General features: G+C 44.4%; 1 protein-coding gene across 3 annotated transcripts in view; it reads left to right on the forward strand.

The window, feature by feature from the left end:
- LOC121277604 (four and a half LIM domains protein 2-like) overlaps positions 1-26,374 on the forward strand; it is a 108,383-nt gene that overhangs the window by 46,555 nt on the left and 35,454 nt on the right. The window contains exon 1 of one of the 3 annotated variants that reach the window (XM_041187145.1): positions 21,295-21,420. The exons of the other annotated variants lie outside the window; for them this stretch is intronic. The gene's annotated coding sequence lies outside the window, so the exon portion shown is untranslated. Of the gene's footprint in view, positions 1-21,294; positions 21,421-26,374 lie in introns of those variants that run through there. 3 annotated transcript variants of the gene reach the window in all.

Below are 26,374 nucleotides of genomic sequence, written 5' to 3' on the forward strand. Positions count from 1 at the left end.
TGTGGGTGGTGAATGAAAGCCCAGCCACCATTGAAACGGCGAGTTTGACAGAATGCATAATTAATGCGGCGGGTTTGAGATGAGAAACGCCATTGCGGCCGATGGGTAAAACATTGTTTTCCTGCCCACTACCACACTTAGTACAAATCTGGAACGAAACCGCCCTGACTTAGATTTTTGGAATTCCAGCCAGTATGAATACAGGAAGTATTAGCTCACACATGAGTAATTAGTGTGGAGGTTAGCTCAATGCAGTACTGTTCGACAGAGTACTGAATTTGGGAATTTGGTGAATGAGGAACTTGACGAAGTGAGAGAAGAGTACTCTTTTAGTCTTTTACAGAACAAAAAGAGAGATAGTGAGACCTGAGCACTGAGGTTCAGGGGCATTAATTAGATAAGCAGTTAAGTGATGAATTTTAAGGTTTCTTTTTTCTCCAAACTGTGGCCGTAGTTTAAAGTAGGACCGGAGATATATTAGTACTATGTTAAATTTATCCCTTAACACAGTAACAACTTAATAAAACTACAAATTAACATTGAGTGGTATTTCTAAAATTCAAAACACTAATAAGTTAAAGAAAATACAATAAACATGGCAAGTCAGGTGATATGTTGCAGCTGTGGCATGTGGGTCTGGTGGACACCGGTATAGTCCACAGCAATCACATCTGCACTAAGTGTCTGCAACTCGAGGAACTTCGGCTCAGAGTTGTTGAGCTGGAGTCTGATCTTCAAATGCTGTGATGCATCAGGAGGGAGGTTACCAGGACAATTTGTTCCAGGAGGCAGTCACAGCACTTAGGTTAGGTAAATTGGAATAAGTCTGTGGTCAGGGACAGGAGGGTGAGACTGTAAGAGAGACAGTTATAAGAGCATGAGAACATAAGAAATAGGAGCAGGCGTAAGTCATTTGGCCCCTCAGGCCTGCCCCACCTTTCAATAAGATCATGCCTGATCTGCCCCAGGCCTCAACTCTTTTTTCGTGCCAGCTCCTCATAGCCCTCAACTCCCTGAGTTTTCAAAAATCTATCTACCTCCTCTTTAAATACTTTCAGTGATCTAGCCTCCACAACTCTCTGGGGTAGAGAATTCCAGACATTCACTACCCTTTGAGAGAAGAAATTCCTTCACGTCTCAGTTTTAAATGAGTGTCCCCTTATTCTGTAACTATGTCTCTTAGTTTGAAATTCCACCACCAGTGGAAACAATTTCTCAACATCTACCCTGACCTGTTCAGCCGTTCTTGATGAGTCAACCCCTTCATCCCAGGAATCAGCCTAGTGAATCTCTTTTGAACTGTCATCAATGCTAATATATCCTTTCTTAAATACAGGGACCAAAACTGTACACAGTACAGGTGCGGCCTGACCAACACTCTGTTATAATAACACTTGCCTATTTTTAAACTCCAACCCCCTAGCAATGCAGGCCAAAATTCTACTTGCCTTCTTAATTACTTGCTGCACCTGCATGCTAACTTTTTGTGTTTCATGTACAAGAACTCCCAGATCCCTCTGTGCAGCACTTTTTTTGGAACCTCCCTCAATTTAAATAATAGCCTGCCTTTTGATTTTTCTTACCAAGGTGCATGACCTCACACTTTCCTACATTAAACTCCATCTGCCAAGTTTTTGCCCACTCACTCAACCTATCGATATCCCCTTGTAGATTCCTTACGTCCTCATCACAACATGCATTCCCACTTATTTTTGTATTGTCAGCAAATTTGGATACATTACAGTCTGCCCCTCCTCCCAGTCATTAATATAGATAGTAAATAATTGAGGCTCCAGGACTGATCCTTGTGGCAGTCCACTAGTTACATCTTTCCAACCTGAAAAAGACCCATTAATCCCAACTCCCTGTATTCTGCGTGTTAACCAATCCTCAATCCATGCTAATATATTACCCCCAATACCATGAGCTCCTATATCGTGCAATAATATTTTATGTGGCACTTTATCAAATGCCTTCTGGAAATCCAAATACACTACATTTACTGACTCCCCTTTATCAACTCTGCTTGTTATATCATCAAAGAACTCTAGCAAATTTGTCAAACATGAATTTCCTTTCACAAAACCATGTTGACTCTGTTGATTGCATTAAGCTTTTCTAAATATCCTGCTATTTCTTCCTTAATAATGCGCTCTAGCATTTTCCCAATGACAGATGTTAGGCTGACTGGCCTATAGTTTCCTGCTTTTTGCCTCCCTCCCTTCTTGAACAGGGGCAGTACATTTGTGGTTTCTCAATCTGCTGGGACCCTCCCGGAATCCAGTGAGTTTTGGAATATTTCGACCAATGCTTCCACTACCTCTGCAGTCACTTCTTTTAAAACCCTTGGGTGCAGCCCATCAGGTCCTGGTGACTTGTCTGCCTTTAGTCCTATTAGCTTGTCAAATACTTTATCCCTCATGATAGAGACTGTTACCAAACCTTTCCTCCCATTAGCTCCTTGCTTATTGATATCTTTGGGAGGTCTATAGTGTCCTCCACTGTGAAGGCCGATGCAAAATATTGGTTTAAGTTATCTGCCATTTCCATGTTCCCAATTATCAATTATCCAGTCGCATCCTCCAAGGGTCCCATGCTCACTTTAGCTACTCTTTTTCTTTTTATATTCCCATAGAAGTTCTTGCTGTTTGCTTTTATATTTTTTGCCAATTTAATTGCACAATCATTTTTCTCCCTCTTTATTAGCTTTTTAGTCATCTGCTGTTGGTTCCTAAAAAAATTCCAATCCTCTGGCCTACCACTAGTTTTCGCAGCTTTGTGTGCCTTAGTTTTTGATTGGGTTTTTAAATGATCACCGTTGCTAACTATGGGTGGTTCATCCTTCTCACCGAGTCCTTTTTGATTGGGATAAATTTTGGTGAATATTATGAAATATCTGCTTAAATGTCTGCCATTGCTCATCCACTGACCTTCCCCTTGGTCTATTTTCCCAGCCCGCTTTAGACAACTCTTTCTTCATACCTCTGTAATTGCCCTTATTTAAGTTGAGGACACTGGTTTGAGACCCGAGTTGTGATTGACATCCCCTAGAAGATCCTTAACTATGATATCTCTTATTAATCCCACCTCATTACACATTACTAGATCTAAAATAGCCTGTTCCCGGATAGGTTCTGCAACATATTACTCTAAGAAACAATCCCTGATGCACTCTACAAATTTGTCTTCCATGTTATCCCCGCCAATCTGATTTGTTCAGTCAATATGTAGATTAAAATCACCCATGACAATTGTAGCATCCTCTTACATGCTTCCATTATTCCCCAATTTATACTTTGTCCTACAGTGAGGCAACTCTCTGGGGCTTATAGATGACTCCCACCTGTGATTTCTTCCCCTTGCTATTCCTTATTTCCACCCAAACCGATTCCTCATCACGATCCATTGCACCCATACCACTACTCACCACCACATTGATACCTTCCTTTGTTAACAAAACTACCCCACCTCCTTTTCCTTATTGCTTATTTTTCCGGAACGTCGAATATTCGTGAATATTGAGTTCCCAGTCTTGGTCACCCTGCAACCACATCTCTAGCTATCATGTCATATTCATTTATTTCTATTTGTGCCATCAACTCATCTATTTTGTTACAAATGCCGCATGCATTCAGATAAAGAGCCTTAAGCTTTGACTTTTTACCATTATTTCTTATTCTGGTTCTGATTTCTACTGCACTCTTCTGCTTATATTTTCTGCCCCTTCATGTCATCATTCGCCTTTTCACTGCCCTGCACCTCTGCACTCTCATTTTTTTATTTTATTTTTTTAAACTTCCCTTCAATTGAACCCTCCCCCCACCTCCACTAATTAGTTTAAAGCCCTATCTATAACCCTAGTCATACGATTCACCAGAACACCGGTCCCAGCATGATTCAAATGAACCCCATCCCAATGGAATAGCTTTCTCCTTCCCCAGTACTGGTGCCAGTGCGCCATGAATTGGAACCCATTTCTCCCACACCAATCTTTGAGCCATGCATTTATCTCTCTAATCTTATTTACCCTGCACCAATTTGCACATGGTTCAGGTAGTAATCCTTTTAATTTAGCCTAGAGCTGCTTGTAGTCCCTCAGCAGAACCTCTTTACTAGTCCTACCTATGCCGTTGCTACCTATGTGGACCATGACAACTGAATCCTTCCCTTCCCACTCCAAGTTCCTCTCTAGCCCAGAAGAGATGTCCTTAACTTTGGCACCAGGTAGGCAACACAGCCTTCGGGACTCTGTCTTTGCTGCAGGGAACAGTATCTATTTCCCTAACTATGCTATCCCCTATTACTATTACATTTCTATTTTCTCCCCCCACTTGAATGGCACTCTGTACCACAGTGCTGTGGTCAGTTTGGTCAATCTCCCTGCAGCCTGCGCTCTCATCAACACCGGGAGCAAGAACCTCATACCTATTGGACAAGTGCACTGGCTGAGGCTTCTCCAAAGCTAAATTCTGGATCCCCATATCTTCCTCACTTGCAGTCACACCCTCCTGTCCCTGACCATGGACCAAATTTGCTGTAATTAATCTAAGGGGTGTGACTGCCTCCTGAAACACAGTGTCCAGGTAACTCTCCCCGTCCCTGATGTGTCGCGGTGTCCACAGCTCAGACTCCAGCTCATCAGCTCTGAGCCGAAGTTCCTCAAGCAGCCAATACTTGCTGCAGATGTGGTCACCGTGGATTGCATGGCATCCACCAGTTCTCACATGCTACAGCTGCAACACATTGCCTGCCCAACCATCTCTATTTAATTAAGTAATTTTGATGGTAAATATTTTTAAAGTGAATTTCTTAATTGTAGTCTTCAGCTGTAATAATGTCTCCTGATTTAAACCACTTGGCCAATCGAAAGAGACATGGAAGACATACCCACCAATGACCTACCTGTTTTCCTTTGATGTCACACTCCGGCTTTGACATGTAGAAACAGGTCCTCCTGGCGCACTCTCTTCTAGGTATTGCTGACTGGCTGGCATGGGGTCCTTCTCTCGTACTCTTCTCTAGGTGCTGCTGACTGCCTGTCCCAGGGTCCTCCGCTCGCACTCACCAGAAGGTAACACTGAAGGAACCTCAGCCTGTGTACACGTCCAACAGGCTCAAGGTACTTGCAGCCTGGATGAACAAGAGCAGGGACTGCAGGGAGGATGAGCATAGTGACCACAACACCATGGTACAGAGGGCGATTCAAGTGGGCATGTAAAAAGAAATGTAGCTGTAGTTAGGGACAGCATCATTGAGGGATAAATACTGTTCTCTGCAACCAAAAGTGTGAGTTCAAAAGGCTGTGTTGCCTGCTCGGTTCCAGGGTAAAGAGCATCTTCTCAGGACTGGAGAGGAACTTGGATTGGGAAGGGATGGATCGGGTTGTCATGGTCTAGGTAGGTACCAACAACATAGGTAGAGGTAAGAAAGAGGATCAGTGAAGAGATTATGAGCAACTATGGCTAAAATTAAATGGGTTTTGATTCATGGGGCACTGGCGCCAGTATTAGGGAAAGAGTGAGCTGTACCATTGGGATGCCTTTCCTTGAACCGTACTGGGACCAGGGTCTTAGAGAATCATATAACTCAGGTTACTCGGGAAGAGAGGGCTTTAAACTAAATAGAGGTGGGAGGGTTCACATGAGGGGGATCTTAGAAAGTTAACAAGAAAGGATAAGACAATAGAGCAGGGTAGTGATATGGGTAATGATAACCAGAGAATGACATGAAGGGACAGAATGAACTAAGGTAAGAGTGAACCAAAAAATAGGGTCAGAGCAGGGAAAAATTGTAAAAAGACAGAATTAAAGGCTCTTTACCTGAATACACACAGCATCCATAACAAGATGATGAATTGATAGCACAAATTGAAATAAATTAGCCATTACAGAGACATTGTTGCAAAGTGACCAAGGCTGGGAACTGGATATTCAGCAGTATTTGATATTTTGGAAGCATAGGAAGAAAGGACAAGGAGGTGGGATAGTTCTTTTAACAAAGCATGAGATCAGTACAGTAGTGAGAAATGGTCTTGGCTCAGGAGATCAAGGTGTAGAAACAGTTTGGGTGGAAATAAGAAACAGCAAGGGAAAGGAGCCATCGTTGGGCATAGTTCATGGGCCCGCCAAGAGTAACTACACTGTTGGACAGAGTATTCATCAATAAATAATGGCGGATTATAAGAAATGAATTGCAATAATCATGGGCAATTTTAACCTTCATATAAATTAGGTGAATCAAATTGCAAAGGTAACTTTGAGAAAGACACTTTCTTAGAACAATACATTCTGGAATCAATAAGGGAACAAGTTATTATAGGCCTGATAATTTGTTATGAGACAAGATTAATTAATTATCTCATAGTGAAGGATCCTTTAGGCAAGAGGGATCATATCATGATAGAATTTCACATTCAGTTTGAGGGTGTGAAACCTGGGTCTGAAACCAGTGTCTTAAACTTAAATAAAGGTAATTACAAAGGTATGAAGACAAAATTGGCTACAGTGACCTGGGAAAATATGTTAAAAGGTAAGACAGTAGCTAAGGAGTGGTAGATCTTTAAGGAAATATTTCAAAACTCCCAACAAAGATGTATTCCATTGAGAAAGAAAGACTCTCTGAGAAGAATACACTCTCCATGGCTAACTAAGGAAGTTGAAGAAGGTATTAAATTGAAAATGAAAGCATGTAATGCTATGAAGAACAGTGGTAAGCCAGAAGATAGGGAACATTTTAAAAACCAGTGAAGGGTGACTAAAAAATAAAGGGAGAGATATTAGAATATGAGAGTAAGCTAGCAAGAAATATAAAAAAACAGACAGTAAGAGCTTCTACAAGTATATATAAAGAAAGACAGTAACTAAAGTAAACATTGGTCCCTTAGAGGATAAGAATGGGAATTAATAATTGGAAACAAGGAAATGCTAGAGATTTTGAACAAGTATTTTGTATCTGCCTTCATGGTAGAAGACACAAAAAAGATTGCAAGAATAGTAGAAAATCAAGTGGAAAAAGGTCAGCAAATAGTAACTTAGGGGGTGTCACAGGGATCAGTGCTGAGGCCTCAAGTATTTACAACCTATATTAATGACTAGAATGAAGGGACTGAGTGTATTGTGGCCAAAAGATAGGTAGGAAAGCAAGTAGTGAGGAGGATACAAAGAGTCTGCAAAGAGATATACATAGCTTTAATGAGTGGGCAGATATAGTATAATGGGCGGGTATTTGATGACAATACAGCAAGAAAGCCAAGAAACGGTTTCATGCCATCATGAAACCAATTTGCATTTGTCTGCTCCACCCGTCAATGGTGGTGTCTGCATTTCCTGAGGCAGGGGTGGCTTTTCATTGGCTGCAGGACTAGGTCTGGCTTGGGGAAGAGGAAGAAGTGGCCTCAGGCAAGGGAAGAGGCTGCAGGTGAGGTCGGTACTGGGTAAAGATGTAGCCCAGGATATGTGCGGGGTCACATGTTGATCTATGCAGTGGTCTCAAGAGGGTGAGGGCTGAGGAGACAGTCTCCAGAGGAGATAAGGCCAGAAGGAGATGCGAGGGTGTGAGAGAGAGAGTGGTCTTGTCCCTTGAGCTGGCAGTGAGTGAGATGCCAGTGAATGTGTGATGAGCTTATGAGTGTGTGAGTTTAGAGTGATGAGATGGTTGCTTTATTCTGGCAACACAGATTAGATCATTCATCCATTTTCTGTGCTGGATGGCTTCTGTGCAGCATTGGCACTGAACACCACCACCACCACCTCCCAAGCTGGAATGGTGACACTACTGTGCCTCCTGCAGCCAGAGCGGGGTGTAGAGGACATCGTGGCAGTGACCAACGGTTTCCAGAAGGTGTCCCAGGGATACATCACTGATTCAGGGAGGTTGCACTCTTCTTGCCTTTCAGGGCCATGTCTTCTGTGCAACAGTCCTGGGTTGGAAGCACTGGGAGGTATGTGAGTGGCTGCACTTTACATATGGCGTCCAGCGTGAGGAAGAGGCAAGGTGGCAAAGTGGTGGGTGTACCGGAGAACTCCCGCCAGTGAAATAGCATATTTCCTGGGTGTGCATGATTAATGAGGCAGGATTGGCATGGTACAGTGTGAAAAGCTGCCATTGTGGCCGACGGGTAAAACATTCGTTTTCTCGCATGCTACCACACTTAGTGCAAATCTAGGCCGATTCAGCCCAACGTTGGAGGATGTGAGATTGTCCACTTTGGCAGGAAGAATAAAAAAGCAGAATATTATTTAAATAGAGAAAGATTGCAGACTGCTGCGGTACAGAGGGATTTGGATGTCCTTAACCAGGCTTTTCCTGTTGGCGATTTGGGGGTGGGGCCCACTCACCAATGGGAAAATGATGTGGGAGGAACCCCCAATGTCATCCAGGTCCCTTTAAATTTTCAGGAAGGCGGGTGGACAGCGAAATCAGCTGTCCACCCGCCGACCTGTCAATGGCCAATCAAGGCCATTGACAGGATAATTAAGATTGCTAAAGACCCTGCCCATCCAACCTTAAGGCTGGCGGGCAGACCTGGAGACCCAGCGGGCTCCTGATTATACATGAAACTTCATCCAAGTTTCATAACATTTATGTGTTTCTTATTAACATGTCCCATCTCGTGTGACATTGTCACATGAGGGGGACATGTTAATATTTTAATATTTTTCTATTTTTGGAGTATTTTTACCTGTCAGTAATCTCCCTGAGACAGCACTTAGTCTCAAGGAGCCGTGCGCTCTTTCGCATGCATGCATGAAAGAGCGCACTTTGATAGATGGGGAATCCCTCCACCCCTCGCACAATTGGCCCGCCCACTCAAAATGGGGGTGGGCCCCGTTTTGGCGGTGGAGTTCAGCTGCCTGCCTGCTGCCGAGCTGGTGGGGCCCACCCGCCCACCAAGGGCAAAATTCTGCCCCTTGTACATGAATCACAAAAAGTTAGCATATAGGTACAGCAAGTAATGAGGAAGGCAAATGAAATGTTACCCTTTATTGCAAAGGGGATGGTGGATATATGTAAGGAAGTCTTGCAACAACTGTACAGGGCATTGTTGAGACTACACCTCGAGTACTATGTACAGTTTTGGTCTTCTTACTTAAGGAGGTATATATTTGAATTGGAGGCAGCTCAGAGAAGGTTCACAAGGTTGATTTCTGGGATGAAGGGGTTGTCTTAAGAAGAATAGTTGAGCAGATTGGACCTTTACCCATTTGAAGATGGAAGAATGTGAGGTAATCTTATTGAAACAGAAACGATTCTGAGGAGGTTTGATAGGGTAGATGCTGAGAGGATGTTTTCTCTTATTGGGAATCTCGAACAGGAGGCACAATTTCAGAATAAGCAGTCTCCCATTTGAGATGTAGTTGAGGAGGAATTTCTTCTTTCAGAGGGCTGTTAATCTATGGAGTTCAATATCTAGACAGCAGTGGAAGATATGTCATTGAATATATTCAAATCTGAGTTGGACAGATTTTTGATTTACAAGGGAATCAAAGATTATGGGGTGGCAAGTTGGGGAGTGAGAGCAGGCAGGAAATTGAAGTTAAAGTTATAATCAGATGAGCCATGATCTTATTGAATGATGGAGTAGGGTCAAGGGGCCAAAAGGCCTCCTCCTGCTCCTATTTCTTATGTTCCTTATCAATTTTTAACCCATCCAGTATCTCAATTACCTCTACCTTCACTATGACTTATGCAACATTCCCCTTGGTAAAGACAGCCACATTTAGTATCATAGCCATGCCCTCTGCCTCCAATTGTAGATCCCCTTTTTGGTCCCTATTCAGTCCTACACTCCTCTAACTGCCGTAATACTATTTATATGCCTTTGTTAGTTGTCAGTCTTGTCTCACACTCTCTCTGCCTCACATTTGCTTTCCCACCACCCCTCTGAACTTTCTATATTTAGCCTGGTTCTCACTTGTATTATCAACCTGACATCTGTCATATGCCCATTTTTCTACTTCATCTTACTCTCTATCTCTCTTGTCATCCAGGGAGCTTTGTCTTTGAGTTGCCCTATCTTTCCCCCTTGAGGGAATATACCTCATTTTTAAAAATTTATTCATTGGACGCGGACATTGCTGGCATGGTCAGCATTTATTGCCTATTGCTAATTGCCCCTTAGCAGGTGGTGGTGTACAGCCTTCTTGAATCATTGCTGGCCATCTGGTATAGGTAAAGTGCTGTTAGGGAGGGTGTTCCAGGAATTTGACACAGCAACAGTGAAGGAACGGCGATATAGTTCCACTTCAAGATGTTGAGTGGCTTGCAGGTGGTGGTGGTGTTCCCCTGCATCTGCTGCCCTTATCCTACTATGTGGTAAAGGTCACAGGTCACAGGTTTGGAATGTGCTGCCGAAGGAACCTAAATGGGTTGCTGCAATTCATCTTGTAGATGGTACACATAGCTACCATTGAGCGCCAGTGGTGAAGAATGATGTTGCAGGTTGTGGATGGATTGCCAATCAAGCAGCCTGTTTTGTCTTGGATGGTGAAGCTTCTTGAGTGTTACTGGAGTAGCACACATCCAGGCAAATGCAATGTGTTGCATCACACTCCTGACTTGTGCTTTGTAGATGTTGTACACACCTTGGAGAGTCAGGAGGTGAGTTACTTGGCAGAATTCCCATCCTCTGACCTCTTGTAGCCATGGTATTCATATGACTGGTCCAGTTAAGTTTCTGGTCAATAGTAATCCCCAGGATGTTGTTCTTGCCAGAATCTGTAGCCAAACAATTTCTTCTTAAAGGCAGCTGGTTGTTTGTTAAAATATTGCTGGCCAATATTTCATTCTAATTTGCTATTTTCGACCCATTGAAATTAGCCCTCTTCCAATTACAAATTTTTATTCTAGATTGCTCCATGCTAAACTAAAGCTTATGGTAGTATGATCACTGTGATTAAAGAAAAATGCAACTTGGTGTAGGTTAGCATGAATATGGTCTGATAAGTCATAAAAATTGGTAATACATGCAAAGGGGAAATGAACATCTGTGTCTACTTGATGATCAGGAAATGAGCTGGATTGCTGCCACATAGGTGCTTCATATTTATTTAAAGTTGCTTTCAGGAAAATAAATTATCTATTGGTCATCAAGTTCCTATTTTCCATTTATTTTGAGTAAATAAATATGATTCAATTACAAATAATTGCGAATAGTTTCATTAGATCAAATTCTTTTTTGTTATATTTATGTTTTAATGTGTTAAGATCATGCTCATACCAATGTCTGATGAATGCATGGCATCCAATCTAATTCATCAGCGAAGCAGTGTATGATTCAATAATCCTATTAAATCAGAAATTAACATTAATTTAAGCTGAGAGACTACAGGGCTTTGATATTTGCTGAAAACATGTGTTTGTAAGCACTCAGTGCCATCTTCCAGATCCCGTTTCAGAGCACTCCAACAGACAACTGTATTTATATTCTCATTGTCATCAACTGCAGCATGCTCCTGTCTCCTTAGATACAGGAATAATTCTGTGGAAAAGATTTCCTCTTGGTCTCTGTGTCCAGCAAAATTGAATGTTGTAAAACATGGCCGGAATTTTCCTGCCCTGCTGTGGCAGGACCCGCCGCGGGCAATGCAGCGGCCCAGCCAAGAGTCCACTGACTTTCGGCAGGACCAGTCATTCCTGGCAGCGGGTGGGACCGGAAAATCCTGACCCGCATTTCTATCTTGCTGGGTCCTGACTGAAGCAAACGTTCCCACATTTGTGTACAGTCTGATTATTGTGACCAAAAGAAAATATTGCCGCTTTGCTATAAGATAATAAAACTGTAAACGAAAGTAAATGGATTTTGGTGGCATGCAACTCTGGAACATTTTAAAATATGAAGCAGAATCATTTTAATGATTTATTTATTAATTATTTAATTAATTTTATAAATTAGTACTTGCAGCACAGAGTTTGACACAGTAAGAGCATGCAGTTAGGGGAGTTAGGGCACGAAGGCCAATGTGGCTCACATGAGATGTTCTTAGCATCTACAGATAGAAAGTCATGGCGGACACTTAGATTTCCATGCCAGGATTCTTTATACAGCATGTTCTCCAGTCATGTAAAGATTTACACCAAGCGTGATTCTGTGCTGATTTCCACGCCCAAATCGCCAAATTGTGCACCCATTGCATCAGCCTTCGTGCTGAAGTGCTAATTTGGAAAACATATGCCAATCCACTAAATTTTTTTCCGCTTTTAATTCAGATTCCAGCATTAGCTGTATCCCACTTTCTTTCCTTATAAAATGAGGTTTAGTGGCACCATGAGAACAACATTTTCCCCTCTGGGATGATTAATAAGATTGGGCTGAATTTTACATTCCCTGCCCTCCCCCCCACAACTCCCACCAGTGTAGGAGGGGGTAGCATGTAAGATAGAACCTTCCCAATCACTCCTGAGCTGCCCCCATTAGATGGTAGGCAGGTGAGGTGAGGTATCAGCCAGCCAGGAAGCCCTTAGGACAATGGAGGCCCTTAACTAGCCAAATAATGGCCAGTTAAGAGCCTGTTTCCACTTCTGCCACAATAATGCATGCAGGATAAAAGACAAGAAGGAAAGAGGGTACCTCCTTTGGAGGGTGCCCTGTGCCCAACAGGGGCACCAACCCAAGATGGTGCCTCCCCACCATGGTGTCCATAACCTGACACCTCACACCCTCCCCCCCTCACTATTTCGGGTCCTCAAACCGACCCCGGCCAAAAACCTCAGATTCAGCTTTCAATCCGCCATCCATATTCCTTCTCCTCAGGACTTCTTGTAGTCCCTGTAGCAGCCATGAGTTCTGGTGTTGGTGGGACTACTCAGCTGCCAGTAGCTCTCAAGGGCAGGACTTACTTTCTGGGTGGAGTCAAATTGATCCAATTAATCCAGTTTCAAGATAATGCAGGAGGACTTATACAATTCTGCATCTGTAAGAATGTGATGCCATCAGTGAATCGCAATGAAGACGAATGACTTGGAAAAAAGATAACCTATTGTTTTCATTGATGGATCAGTTGACAGTGCATTTGCGATTGGAGCCTTGCTCACTGTGAGTGCAAAGACAGAAAATGATAATGTAGAGTTTAAAACAAATGGATCTGTCCTTGGCAACAGTTTTTCGTGGAGTACAGCTAAACTAACAAGCTCAAATTATGCATTTCAAGTGAAAAACTGATCGAGCAATATGGGAAAAAAACTAATATTTCAAGCTACTTTATGAAAACCTGTCAAACAACTGACTTAACTGTACACTCTAGAAATATTTTAAATTCGATGTGTACTGAGAAAGGACTTGCATTTATATAGTGCCTGATCACAACCTCACAACATGACAAGGACTTTATAGCTGGTGAATTACAACTGAATTGCAGATATTATTATGATATAGGAAACAAATTAGCTAATTTTCAGAAATTAAGGCCTCACGCTCAGATTAATTTCTCTGAAGTGAAGAGAGTAACCCAGGCATTGAGAAAAAATCTTGCTCTTATTCCAGTACCACAACAACCTATATTTATATGGTACCTTTAATGAGATAAAACATCCTAAGTTGCTTCACAGGAACATTAAAAAACAGAGAGTAACATGGAGCCACATAGGAGGTATTAGGACAGGTGACCAAAAGCTTGTTCAAAGGGGTAAGTTTTAAGGGTCTTAAAGGAGCAGAGCCTGGAAGAGAGGCGGAGTCATTCATAGCCATCTCTTTAGGCAAACAAAGCATCTGTTTGATTTTCACCCAAAAAATAGCACCTCAAACAGTGCGCCATGTCTTCAGTGAAGCCGCTGGATTGTAGGCTACAAAATTAGCTAAGGCCCAAAAACAGGAATCACAATGGCCAGAATTTTCCCATTGGCGTGCGGGGACGGGCCCCGCATGCCTGCGCGTAAAATGACGCGTAGTGATATCAAACAAGTGTCCCAACATCACCGTGCGCCATTGCAATATTTAATTGGGCGGGCGTGCGTTGATCTCTGATGCTCGCCCGCCATTAATTGACGGGCCACTTAAGATCCTTGAGGCGTCAATCGACAGCGATTTTTCAGCCCCATGCAATCTTCAGGGAGGCAGGTGGGACACATTTGTATAAACCTCACCACAGGCAGGATAAGAGGGCTCAGTGGGGTCATGAGTGTGCTCTGCCAAATATTGATTTTTCAAAGTTACTAATACTTGCCTGTGTGAGCTGCAATACTTCAAAGCACATTCCAGCTGCTTGGACTGGACTCACAACCTTCAGGTCAGCAATCTGCAATGAGGAATCTTTTTTGGGCCTGCACGTTTCAGGAAACCTGCCCTTAGCCTGGGAGTGGGAGCTGAATTCTCCACTGAAGGTGCCTCCTCTGAGGAGGAAGGGAGGGCTAGAAGGGGAAGGAGGCCAGGAGTGCACATTCAGCCTCCAAGGGAGCCATCTTTGGGAGGAGAGGTGCAGACACAAGGGGTGCAGGGCCAACAGGAGGACCAAGACAAAGGGGCTGCAGAAGACACCACTCTCCTACTGCAAGGGTATACAGGCGGCGAAGCAGCTACCTCAATATGACTGAGATGCAGTGCCGAAGGAGGCTCCATTTCTCAAGGGAGACAGTCAACTATATTTGTCAGATAATTGGGCCTAAGATCTCCACTTACTGTGTGGGTGGACACCCCATGCCAGTGGCTCTAAAGGTCACAGCTGCCCTCAACTTCTATGCCTCTGGCTCCTTCCAGGGGTCAGTGGGTGATCTTTGCGGTGTCTCCCAATCAGCTGTCCACACTTGTGTCAAGCAGGTTACAGATGCTCTGTTCAGACGGGCATTGATCTTCATCCACTATCGTTGCGACCAGGCAAACCTGACACAGCGATCCAGAGGTTTTGCGGCCATTGCTGGCTTCCCCCATGTCCAGGTGCAATAGACTGTACACATGTGGCCATCAAGGCGCCAGCAAGTGAGCCCAGTGCCTTTGTCAACAGGAAGGGCTTCCACTCCATAAACATGCAGATAGTGTGTGACCATAGGATGCTGATTCTACAAGTCTGTGCAAGGTACCCAGGCAGCTCCCATGATGCCTACATCCTCAGACACTCCAAGGTCCCGGGGCTCTTCAGTGCTCCATCTGGCTTGATGGATGGCTGCTGGGTGACAAGGGCTATTCCCTCAGAAGGTGGCTCATGACGCCTCTCCGCCATCCAAGAACGGAAGCTGAGCAGCGGTACTATAGGAGCCACAGCACCACAAGGGCTATGGGGGAGAGAACCATCAGTCGTCTCAAGATGCACTTTCGATGCCTTGGCCGCTCAGCGGGATCACTCCAGTACCCCACAGATCACGTGTCACTGATAGTGGTTGCATGTTGCACTCTCCACAATCATGCGCTGGAAAGGGGGGACGCAGTGGACGATGAAGATGTAGACACAATGGCTGCGGCTGCACACGATGAGTCCAGCAGTGAGTCTGAGGAGGAGCACACACAGGGAAATTCTGAGGGGTAGACACTGACCTGGGTATACTCCAGGGAGGCAGGGACACCCGGGAGGCTTTAATCCAATGAACCTTCAGCTAGCACAGCACAGATGGATCACCAGGATAGGCCTGGGCTGCAGGCTCCATACTTAGGATATCTAAGTGCAAAATCTGCCCGGATAGGATCATTAACTAAGGGCCTTGTTAATAAAGTTGAATGTCCCACAAATTACTCATAACATTATTGGAAACCATCCACCTGCAGAAGAAAAGAGACACCCTCAGCCATGGTGATATGTCTGAATTTAATATTACAACCAAAAGAACTTTAGAAAACAAAATGACAAAGGTGTTAAACATCATACAAACTCTTAAACACCTTATTTTTGGCCAACACAAAAGCATCAGTGATAAACATGTGGTGTGCCTAAGGTGCCTTATGTTTACATTTTTGGGTGCTATGTCTTGGTGCTGCCCCCTTGCTGGGACTGGCATCTGAGACAGGCTGCTAACTCTGCTGTCCTGTTGGCCTTGATGACCTCGGCAGTCATCCTCTGGCCCGTGGAGCCTGTACTGGCCCTGCCTGGGAAGGATCTGCCAGTTCCACAGCTGGCATCTCCCCAGTCATCACAGCCTCACCGGATGCAATGGTCACTGGCAGAGGGGCAGAGGATCTGCTGCTCTCATCCGGAGCGCCCTGAGAGGAGCCCACAGAGATGACAGGCAGCTGTTGCGCCGACGTGATGTTGCTTCGGACTTCCCTGCTCACCGTGGATAGATGGGCCCGCCCTTGCATGCCGAAGGCCCACGCTCCCCTATCCCTTCCACCTCCTGATTTGCAGCTATTACTGGAATGTCTTTTGTATCCTCCATAGTGAAAACAGAAGCAAATTATTTGTTCATTTCACCCACCATTTCCTTATTATCTACTATTAATTCCCCATTGTCCCTCTTTAGAGGACCAACACTCACTTTAATTACTCTTTTCCTTTTTAAATACCTGTAATAACTCTTGTTATCCATTTTTTACATTTCTAGCTAGCTTCCTCTCATACTTTAATCTCTTTCTCCTGTTTAAACTTTTAATCATTCTCTGCCGTTCTTTATATTCTGACCAATCATCTGACCTGCCACTCATCATTACGCAATTTCATGCTTTTTACTTAGGTTTGATGCTTTCCTTAACTTCTTTAGTTAACCACAGATGCTGGGATCCCACCCACCCCCCCCACCCCCTTCCCCCACTTAGAATGTTTCTCTATAGCAGCAGAGGCAATGGTGTAGTGGTATTGTTGCTGGACTAGTAATCCAGAGACCCAGGGTAATGTTCTGGGACCTGGGTTTGAATCCTGCCATGGCAGATGATAGAATTTGAATTAAATTAAAAAAACCTGGAATTTAAAGTCTAATGATGACCATGAAGTCATTGTTAATTGTTGTAAAAACCCATTTGGTTCCCTAATGTCCTTTAGGGAAGGAAATCTGCCATCCCTACCTGGTATGGCCTACATGAGACTCCAGACCCATAGCAATGTGGTTGACCCTAAAGTGCCCACTAAACAATGGCAATTAGGAATGGGCAATAAATGCTGGCCTAGCCAGAGATGCCCACATCCCATAAATGAATGAAAAAATCACTATTTTGGTCTCCTGCCTTGAATCTACCCCTTGATTTGCCGCATCCACCCAAGTTTGATCCTTGACCCCACCTGTTTAGTTTAAAGCCCTCTCTATCTCTGTAGTTATGCAATTCACAAGAACACACTTCCCAGCACATTTCAAGTGTAAATCATCCCAATGATACAGCCCTCACTTTCCCCAGTATGCGTGCCAGTGCCCCACAAACCAGAACCTACTTCTCCCACACCAGTCTTTGAGCCACACATTAATCTCTCTAATCTTATTTGCCCTATGCCGATTTGCACTTGGCTCCAAAGATTATTCCCTTTGAGGTTCTGCTTCTTAATTTGGTACCTAGCTTCTCATACTGACTGTGCAAAACCTCCTTCCTTGTCCTGCTTTTGTCATTGGTGCCTACAAGGATAACGATAACTCCCACTGCAATTTCCTCTCCAGCCCTGAGCAGATGTCCTAAACCCTGGCACTGGACAGGCAACACGGCCTTCAGGACTCTCGATGTTTGCTGCAGAGAAGTGTCAATCCCTCTCACTGTACTGTCCCCTACACTCTATTCCTGTTTACTCCCCCCATTTGAACAGCTTCCTGTAGCATGGTGCCATGGTCAGCTTGCTCATCCACTTTGAAGACCATGCTTTCGTCCACACAGGTTGTGAGCACATCAAACCTGTTTGACAATTGCAAAGTCTGAGGGTCCTCCACTACTGTCTGCTCGGTCCTATTGCCTGCCTCACTCATGGTCATATCCTCTGTCCCTCACTGCTGACCAAAACCTTATTCTAAGAGGCGTTGACTGTCTTCTGGAGCAAAGTGCCCAAGTATTTCTCCCCTCTCTTATGTTGCGCAGCGTCTGCAGTTCAGCTTCCAAATCAATAATTCTGATCTAGAATTCCTCTAGCTACTTACACTTTCTGCAGACGTGTTTGTCATGGATTGCCTTGGTGCCCAAAAGTCCCCACATGCCACAGCTGCAACATAACACTTGTCCTGCCATTGTTACTTATCTTATTTAGTTAACTTAATTTACTTACTCACTTAATTAACTTAGAACGATTACTATGCATACCACACCTGTTTCCCCATGTATCAAATTCCCACATGAACCTAATTTGCTTCTCACTCAATCTCCATCTCACTCCAGATTAGTCGCCTTTCTCCTCACGTGCCCCAAGCTGATTGTGAGGATTGAAAAGCCTGTCTCTTTTATAGACCCTCTGATGAGCCATTAACTAGTTTAGCTTCCTGCTACAGTATTAACACCACTTGAACTTACCGCGTGAACCTAATTCACTAATCGCTCAGCCTCTATCTCACTCTGGTGTAGTCGCCTGTCTCCTTGCACACCCCCTAATCATCCACTGTATTTTGCTTTTATCTTATTTTTGGTGCTTTGGCAGGTCATAATAACTTGTTGCAATAAAATCATTCTCTTCATCTTTACTTCTGGCTCTTTTACCTTTATTCTGTGTCCTCTAGTTGCCATTGCTTCTGCCATGGAATCAGTTTCTCTTTATTTGCCCTTTGAAGACCTTTCATAATTTTGAATCACTGTATTAAATCACCCCTTAAATCTGCTCTAATGGAAACAATCCCAGCTTCTCCAGTCTCTTCACATAATTGAAGTCCCTCATGGGCTGAATTAACTCCTTCTGTTGTGAGTTATTCTATGATTCGATGATCACTGGTAATGTCCTGGTAAGTCTACTGTGCATTCTTTTCTAGACTTGATAACGTTCCTAAAATGTGGTGTCCAGAATTGAACAGCTGAGGCCTAAGCAGTGATTTAAAGTACAAAGGTTTAATAGTACTTCCTTGCTTTTGTCCTCTATGTCTCTATTTATAAAGACAAAGATCCCATGTGTTATTTTTTAAAATAGTTTTGTCTAATTATTCTGCCACCTTCTGCACGTAATCCCCTAGGTCTGTCTGACCCTGCAAAGCACCCACCAGCACCCCCGCTTTAAAATTATACCATCTGGTTTATATTGCCTTTCCTCATTCACACCTAACTGAATTAAATTTCATCACACGCATCTGCCCATTTCACTGATCTATGTCCTCCTGAATTCTGCTGCTATTAGTCTGTTCTGTAGTCTGCCAAGTCACGCTTTCAAAATTCCAATCCTGATAATATATTCAGTATACTTACATGCAGCTGTTGCGGTACTTTACTTTGGATACTGATATAAAACCAGAGAATGCCGGAAATACCCAACAGGTCAGGCAGCATCAGTGGCAAAAGAGACGTTAACATTTCAGGTCTATGGCCTCGCATCAGAATTGAATTTAACAGGTTTTAAGCAAATACAGAAGCTAGGGGAGTGGAGGGGAAAGTAAAAAGAAGAGATTAAGTTTTTTTTTTATTTCAGTCACAGGCTAGGCCAGCATTTATTGCCCTTCTCTAATTGTTCTTGAGAAGGTGGCAATGAGCTGCCTTCTTGAACCACTGCAGTCCATGTGGTGTAGGTACACCCACAGTGCTGTTAGGGAGGGAGTTCCAGGATTTTGACCCAGCAACAGCAAAGGAACTGTGATATACTTTCAAGTCAGGGTAATGAGTGACTCGGAGGGGAAATTCCAGGTGGTGGTGTTCCTGTCTATCTGCTGCTCTTGTCCTTCTAGAAGGCAGAGGTCATAGGTTTGGAAGGTGCTTTCTAAGGAGCCTTGCTGAGTTCCTACAGGGTATTGTGTAGATTTTCAGACAGGAAACCCAGAAGTCTGTGTTTAGCTGCATACTGTGGAGTGGTTACTTGATAATCACCTGAAAACAGAATATTAAGGGGCAGGGAAAAGTGCAGCTAAGGGGATAAGTTGGAAGGTGCATTTGCTCTTTTCAAATTGTTCAACTTTCTGCTGCAACTTTGAGGATCAGAAAAATGAATCTGAATATTTGCTGTGTAAAGGTCAATATTCTATATTGTTTAACTTCTTTGTACACCATGTGAGGGCTTCCAACAGCTCTGCACGATGTTCCCTGCCTTCTGCTGACTCTCCATGCCGACTCTGCTGAATCCAGAGGCTCATCATCTGATTCAGACCTCACAGATGCCTGTTCCCCAGCAGTCTTCCAAGTGCCAGGGAGCTCAGCTGAACCTGCCACCTCCAGCTGTGGACACGTGTCCGTGCCGTGACCATCAGATTGTGAACCCGAGCCAGCTCTGGATCTAGGTCCTACCAATGTGTATGTCTGCACTGGTGGATGGTGTGGGTAAGTGGTGTGATGGGTCTTTCAGGCTGCTTATTTCCAGCTCTTCAATTGAGGAGGTTTCCTCTTGGGTGGAGGTGAGGACCTCGATGGAGCTGAGGGACTGGCTTGCCGAGGGTATCAGTCACTTGGGAGAGCTCCCCGTGAACCAAAGTAGAGATGATTAGTGCATGGCAGCAGAGTCAAAAGCAGAAGAATAGAGCACTCACAGTTGCGTTGAGGGAGGGATGATGTGGTGAAGGATCCTTACAAGGGTGTTCACCATCAATCTCATGCTATTTATGCTTTATGCAAATCATAACTGGATCTTAATATTCCTCTACATTCATTCTATTCCAAATGTGAATTCATACATCAGCAAAGTTTAGCAAACTGATCCAAACTTCAGCTCTCTTTAAAAAAAGGCTGACTGACATCCATGGTCAATATATAATTAGTGATGATCTAGGGTGGTTCTGTCAATATGTGAGCATCTTTTTTCCCCTTAGGCTTTGGCTTAGGATTTGCCCATTCAAGCTTTAAGGATGCTCCAGAACCTATTCAGCAATCATCATAATATGGGTGCATGCCTTTGTTTGAATACTTCATAATTTCATTCAATGAGTTATGTAGGCCCATTTAAATGTTTAAATGTTAAAATTCACAACAATTTCACCAATAAATATGTTTTTCACAAGATAAAAGAATTGCTTCTGGAACATTTCATTTTAGTAATCCATTAAAAGCTAATTAAATAAATGGCTAAAACTGCAAGCGCATGGTTTAACTAACAAGTTATCGCATAATTAAGACTATTTATAGTAAAAGAAGACATAAACAACTATAGTTAGCTGATGTATACCATGGTTCAATTATACTCCCTTTCCATGGAATTTTCTGTGGCTGCAGTTTCCTAACCAGGTTAACTTTGCTTTGATATTTATATCTTTATATCTTTCGGTTATACAATGTTAAAAACACAATTGTTCCCTGTACGTCAGCAGTGATCATATATTGCTTGGCTACAAGCATCAAGCTTATATTCATGCTCCCAGATGAGGTGGCTGCAGGAAAATAACTGAAAGTGCTCCATCTAAGGCACAGTCCTCTGAGTCCAATAACTAGGATTGCAAGGTTATAGATGCATACCCTGAAACCATCCATCAACTGAGGTGGTAAGTACACTGCAGATGGCCGTAAAGTTGAAAATTATTATCCTATTTGTTATTTTTTTTTGTTTATTTAACATAAAGAGATATCCTTACTATATTGCTTATTCTTATGCACTGAGGCTGTGAAGACGTTGATTCTGCAATGACAAGGAGAAAAAATATTTCTGGAAACATGAAACTTATAAAGCAAAATGTTTACCAACTGTTCTCCTTTGGCTAGTACCTGAGTAGGGAATTGCCTAGATCTAGATCTTGATTTAGACACATGAAGCTGAACTTTGTAAACTAAATGAGCTGAAAAATACTTACTTTGATCCTTTAGAACATTATCAATAAAAAATACTGTTACAGTAAAAACTGAGTATGGTAAATGAGACACAGAAATACTTGAGGAATGATCCCTACATACTAATGAGTCATCTCATTAGTTGCTTTTCTGTCATGAAGTATCAGCATTAAATATTTAAAGCAAAGGAAGAAGCCTTGTTGTAAACAATGTACTTACCAACATTGGTGTCAGAAAAAATTGTGCCAGGGTCATCGAGGGGAAAATCTAGGTGGACAATTCAATGTTTCACTCAATAGTTTTCCCTTTATACAGGTAACTTCCGAATGGAATTAAATTCTGGTTGTTACGAGGCAAAGGTGTTTGACTCTGTTAACAAAAACTAAAGTCAACTGTGGAAGTCCTATACATAGGCCTTTTCTTATTCACATCACACTTTATTTTTCCTATGATTTTGCCCTGGGGCAGGATATGTAGGTCGGCGTGCGGGTGCCATCGGTGGGCCCGGGAGCAGCCGGGGAACGGACCGCTGCCTGCGATTAGACCTCGACTACGACTTCACGCTGGCTGGCCAATTAATGGCCAGCCAGTGTGAAATGTGCACTGGAAAGCTCAGCGGTGCCGGGGTGGGAGCAAGAGGAGAGCAGGCGCTGATGTAAGCCCAGGCGTGGGAGAACGCGCAATGAAAGCTCCCTGAAGGCAGGGAGATGCCTCAGGGAGCTGAAGAACTTAAAAGCAATAAATAAAGACTTTAAAATCCAGAAAAAAGTTTCCACACATCATAATCAATCACCTGAACAAACAGGTGATGACAATTCTGTCCATACATTTTAATTTTTAAAAATTTAATTAAGGAAACCTCATCCCACCCTTGGACTGTCTGGGACAATTGGAACATTAAAGGGCTTAATCGGCCTCTTAATTGTCAGCAGGCGCGCTTCTGGCTTTTGCACGTGTCTGCCGACCGAAATATTGCGTGAGCGCGGTATGACATCAGGGCGCTTGCCCAACTTCATCATGCACTATTTTACACTTGAGCCGGTCGGGCGCGCACCCGCACGCTGAGCTTAAAAGTTCTGCTTCTGGGATTAAAAGAAAACCATTTCCTTCTTCATTGCAAAATGCAGGAGTGGGCCTGCTCTGAAAATGATTTATAACTTTAGGAAAGCTTAAGTAAAACTAGTTCATTAGTGAAAGAATTACCAACCTGAACTATTGGGAAAATTTGTGCAGCAGTAAAAATACTGCATGCGGCAACTTTAATGCACCAATATCCATTTATCATATGGCATATAAAGTACCAGATGAGGAATCACTGCTATTATTCTTACTGTTCTGACCTATTTAAACTTAATAACAAAATCTCAAATCAGTTAAGTAGCTGAAATATCACAATTACTTTTTAGTGTTAACTGTGCCTTAGTGTCTTTTCTGTATTTAGTGTCAGCCGTGGCTCAGTTGAGAGCAATCTTCCCTCTAAATCACAAGTTTCTGTGTTCAAGTCTCATTCCAGGGGCAGCAGTTTCCCCCACCCCCATCAGGGGGGTTGTGCGGGAGCGGGCGGGCCCCCCACCATTTTACATGGGTGGGCCAATTAAGGCCTGCCCAATGTGACGTCTGCCCTGTGCAGACGGGGCAGGGATTCCCTGAGCAGGTCTGTTGCCTCTTTCATGCATGGGTGCAGAAGTGCGCACAGATCTCCCTGAGGCAAAGTGCTGAAGTTTTAAAGATTTATTAAAGGTAAAAAAAAATTTCCTGACATGTCCCCTCATGCTGCCCCAAGAATTGTCCCAGATTTTCACTAAGTGCGGTAGCAGGTGGGTAAAACGTTCTACCTGCTGGCCACAATGGCAGCTTTTCATACCATATCATCCTAAACCTGCCACATTCATTATACATGTCTGGGACACACTGTTTCCATGGCGGGTGGGCTCTCATTCACACCCCACGCTATCACCTCACCGCTTGATCACGCTGGGCACCATACTTAAAGTCCAGCCCACGCACACATCTCAGCACATCCAGCCCAGGACTACTGCAGGGAAGGCCACAAAAGCCACTAAGACTGCAGCCCCCAGGTTTAGTAACACATCACTGGAACGCCTTTTGGATGTTGTGGAGCCCCGCTGCAATGTCCTCTGCCCCCACTTTGGATGCAGGATGGGCAGCGGCGTGACCAACTAGGCTTGGGAAGTGGTGGTAGCGGTGGTCACTGCTAACGCCTTTCAAAAGAGGATAGCCACCCAGTGTGGCAAGAGGATGAATGATCTCCTCCATTCTGCCAGTGCAAGTCACTCTTCTCATCACTCTCAGCTCACACACTCACAAACACATCACACATCTGTAGGGCCCTAACTCACTGTAAGTTCAAGGGCCATCACCATGCACTCTCTCACACACACCTCCATTATCCTCATCCCATCCATGGGACCACTCACCCCGCCACACAGGCCAGGCATACTTATCATTTGGCTTGGCAGGCATCCTGCTTACACTCTCTCCATCTCTACTCATGCAGGGCAAGCTGGCACACAACAAGAAGGAGAGGTCACAAGACTGGTGGAGGAATGTCTGAAATCAAGGTCCTCACAGACTTTGAAAACAGAGCCATCCAGCTGGCTGGCGATGACCGTAACCAGTTCTGGTTTACCAAGTGAGGGTCCAGCAGTGCAACATCAGATAACCATGCTGTGAGTGACGTCCTCCTTCACAGGCCACTGCCATGCACTAATTATCTCTCCTTGCCTTCTGTAAGCACGTCTGGGAAACAGCCGATGGAGTTCACAATCCAGGGCCTCCAATCAAGCCCTGAAGAAACCCCTGAAGAGGAAACTGGAGGCACCCTTATTGAAGTCCCATCACAACAATCATCCACGCCCTCCACCAGCGCAGAGACGCACACCTCAGTGGGACCTAGCTTTAAAGTAGCCTGGGCGTCACAATCTGGTGAGCACATCACACTTTTGGATCCACAACAGGTGGCGGCAGGGACTTCCCAGGTTCCTGGCACTCAGGGGCATGCTGGAAGCCAGAACATTGCTGAGTCCAAAGCAGATGATGAGTCTCTGGACTTGCCCATGTCTCAGTTGCTGGAGCTGCAAAGGCAAGCTTGGGAACATCAGGAAGGGATGTCCACTGAACTCCCAGATTGAAAGCCACGATGGGGGGAGTCCACTGCCTTCACTCTGAGGTGACAGCGCTGGCATGCCAACGCACCGAGGTCAACACTGGTAGGATGGCGGCCACCATGGAGGCCTTGGTCCAAGATATCATTCCTGCACTGCTGAACGGGCCAAACTCCATCGCTGATGCGATAGTTTGCCTCCAACAGTGTGTAGGCGAGAGGGGTGCAGGGCAACTCAATCTCATTCCAGCTACCTCTTCTCCTCAAGGAGTCAGCCAGGGTCCCTTGAGTACCCATAGGGATGAAGATTAGCAGGTATAAGCCCCAGGTCCATCCATCCAGGTGACTCCGGGAATCTTCAGCTCATCTGAATCCCCTCTTACTGTGACCTCAGCAGCTCCAGCTCTTCAGGCTGAGGAGGGAACCACTGCCACACAGCAGGACTCCAAAATCAGACCAGGGCCCTCCAGGTCTTGGTCCTCCAGAGAACGCCCACCAAGGTCATCACATACAGGATGTAGCAGTCAGCAGGCTATCTCCACCTCCGCTGTGGATGACAGGGTAACACTAAGGCACTTCGGCAGGATTAGGAAGGATAAGAAGATGTAGTTGAACAGCCTGGACACGGGTGTTAATCACTTGTCCATCATGTTCATTATTGTAAATAAACTTCCAAGAATGTCTCCCTGTCTACGGCTCCTTGTTCTGATGAGCAATGTTCTTGTCACTCAGGTGTGAAGCACAAGATAAAGGCAGGTGTCTAAGCCCAGGGCCTCTTCCCTGTGATTTGCATGGCCTTTAGACCAAAGTGATGCCCCAGCCTCACAGTCCCTGGACACATTACTGATGCTGCACCTCAATGGTGCTTGTATTTGCTGCTAGAATGTTGTGGGCAGGTGTCAAAGAGTTCTGTCATTCTCCCTGTGTGCTCTTAAGGAGGGGCTGGCCCCCATCTCTTCAGCATCTGTGACCACTGATGTTGTGCTCCTGAAGGGATCAGGTGCTGAAGGCAGACAGAGTATAAGATGATTTTAAAGTTTCATGGCGGCATCTCCGTGATATGACCTTGATCACAGAGCACAAGCGAGCTGCCCTCGGCCAGACAGGAGTCAGACATTCTCAGAGGCTATATGAAGATCTGTGGAGTGTCCTCACTGAATGTCATCATCATCCTTTTGCAATTGAGCGACTATTAGGGTCTCCACTGTGTCTCCATGACAGGAGCATTATGACAGAGGATACATGAGTTGCCATAAGCCAGACTGGAGTCAAATGTTCATAGATACAATGTGAGGATCTATGGTGTCTCCTTGCTGCATGTTGTCATCATCCTCCATGAATCTAGCAGTTATGAGGGTCTCCTGAGAGCGTTTACCTCATCTGGCCAGTGTGAGGGCCTCATCCCTGTCATCATCGTCTCCGAGGACTTCCTCACCCTCAGTCCCGTTGGCGTCCTCCTCATCGGAGGAGATGTCCAGCTTCCCCATCTCCTCCTCAGCCAGCTCTTCAGCCCAATGCAGTGCCAAGCTGTAAAGGGCACAGCAGGC

The sequence above is a fragment of the Carcharodon carcharias genome, chromosome 5 (genome assembly GCF_017639515.1).
Source record: "Carcharodon carcharias isolate sCarCar2 chromosome 5, sCarCar2.pri, whole genome shotgun sequence".
Lineage (NCBI taxonomy): Eukaryota > Metazoa > Chordata > Chondrichthyes > Lamniformes > Lamnidae > Carcharodon > Carcharodon carcharias.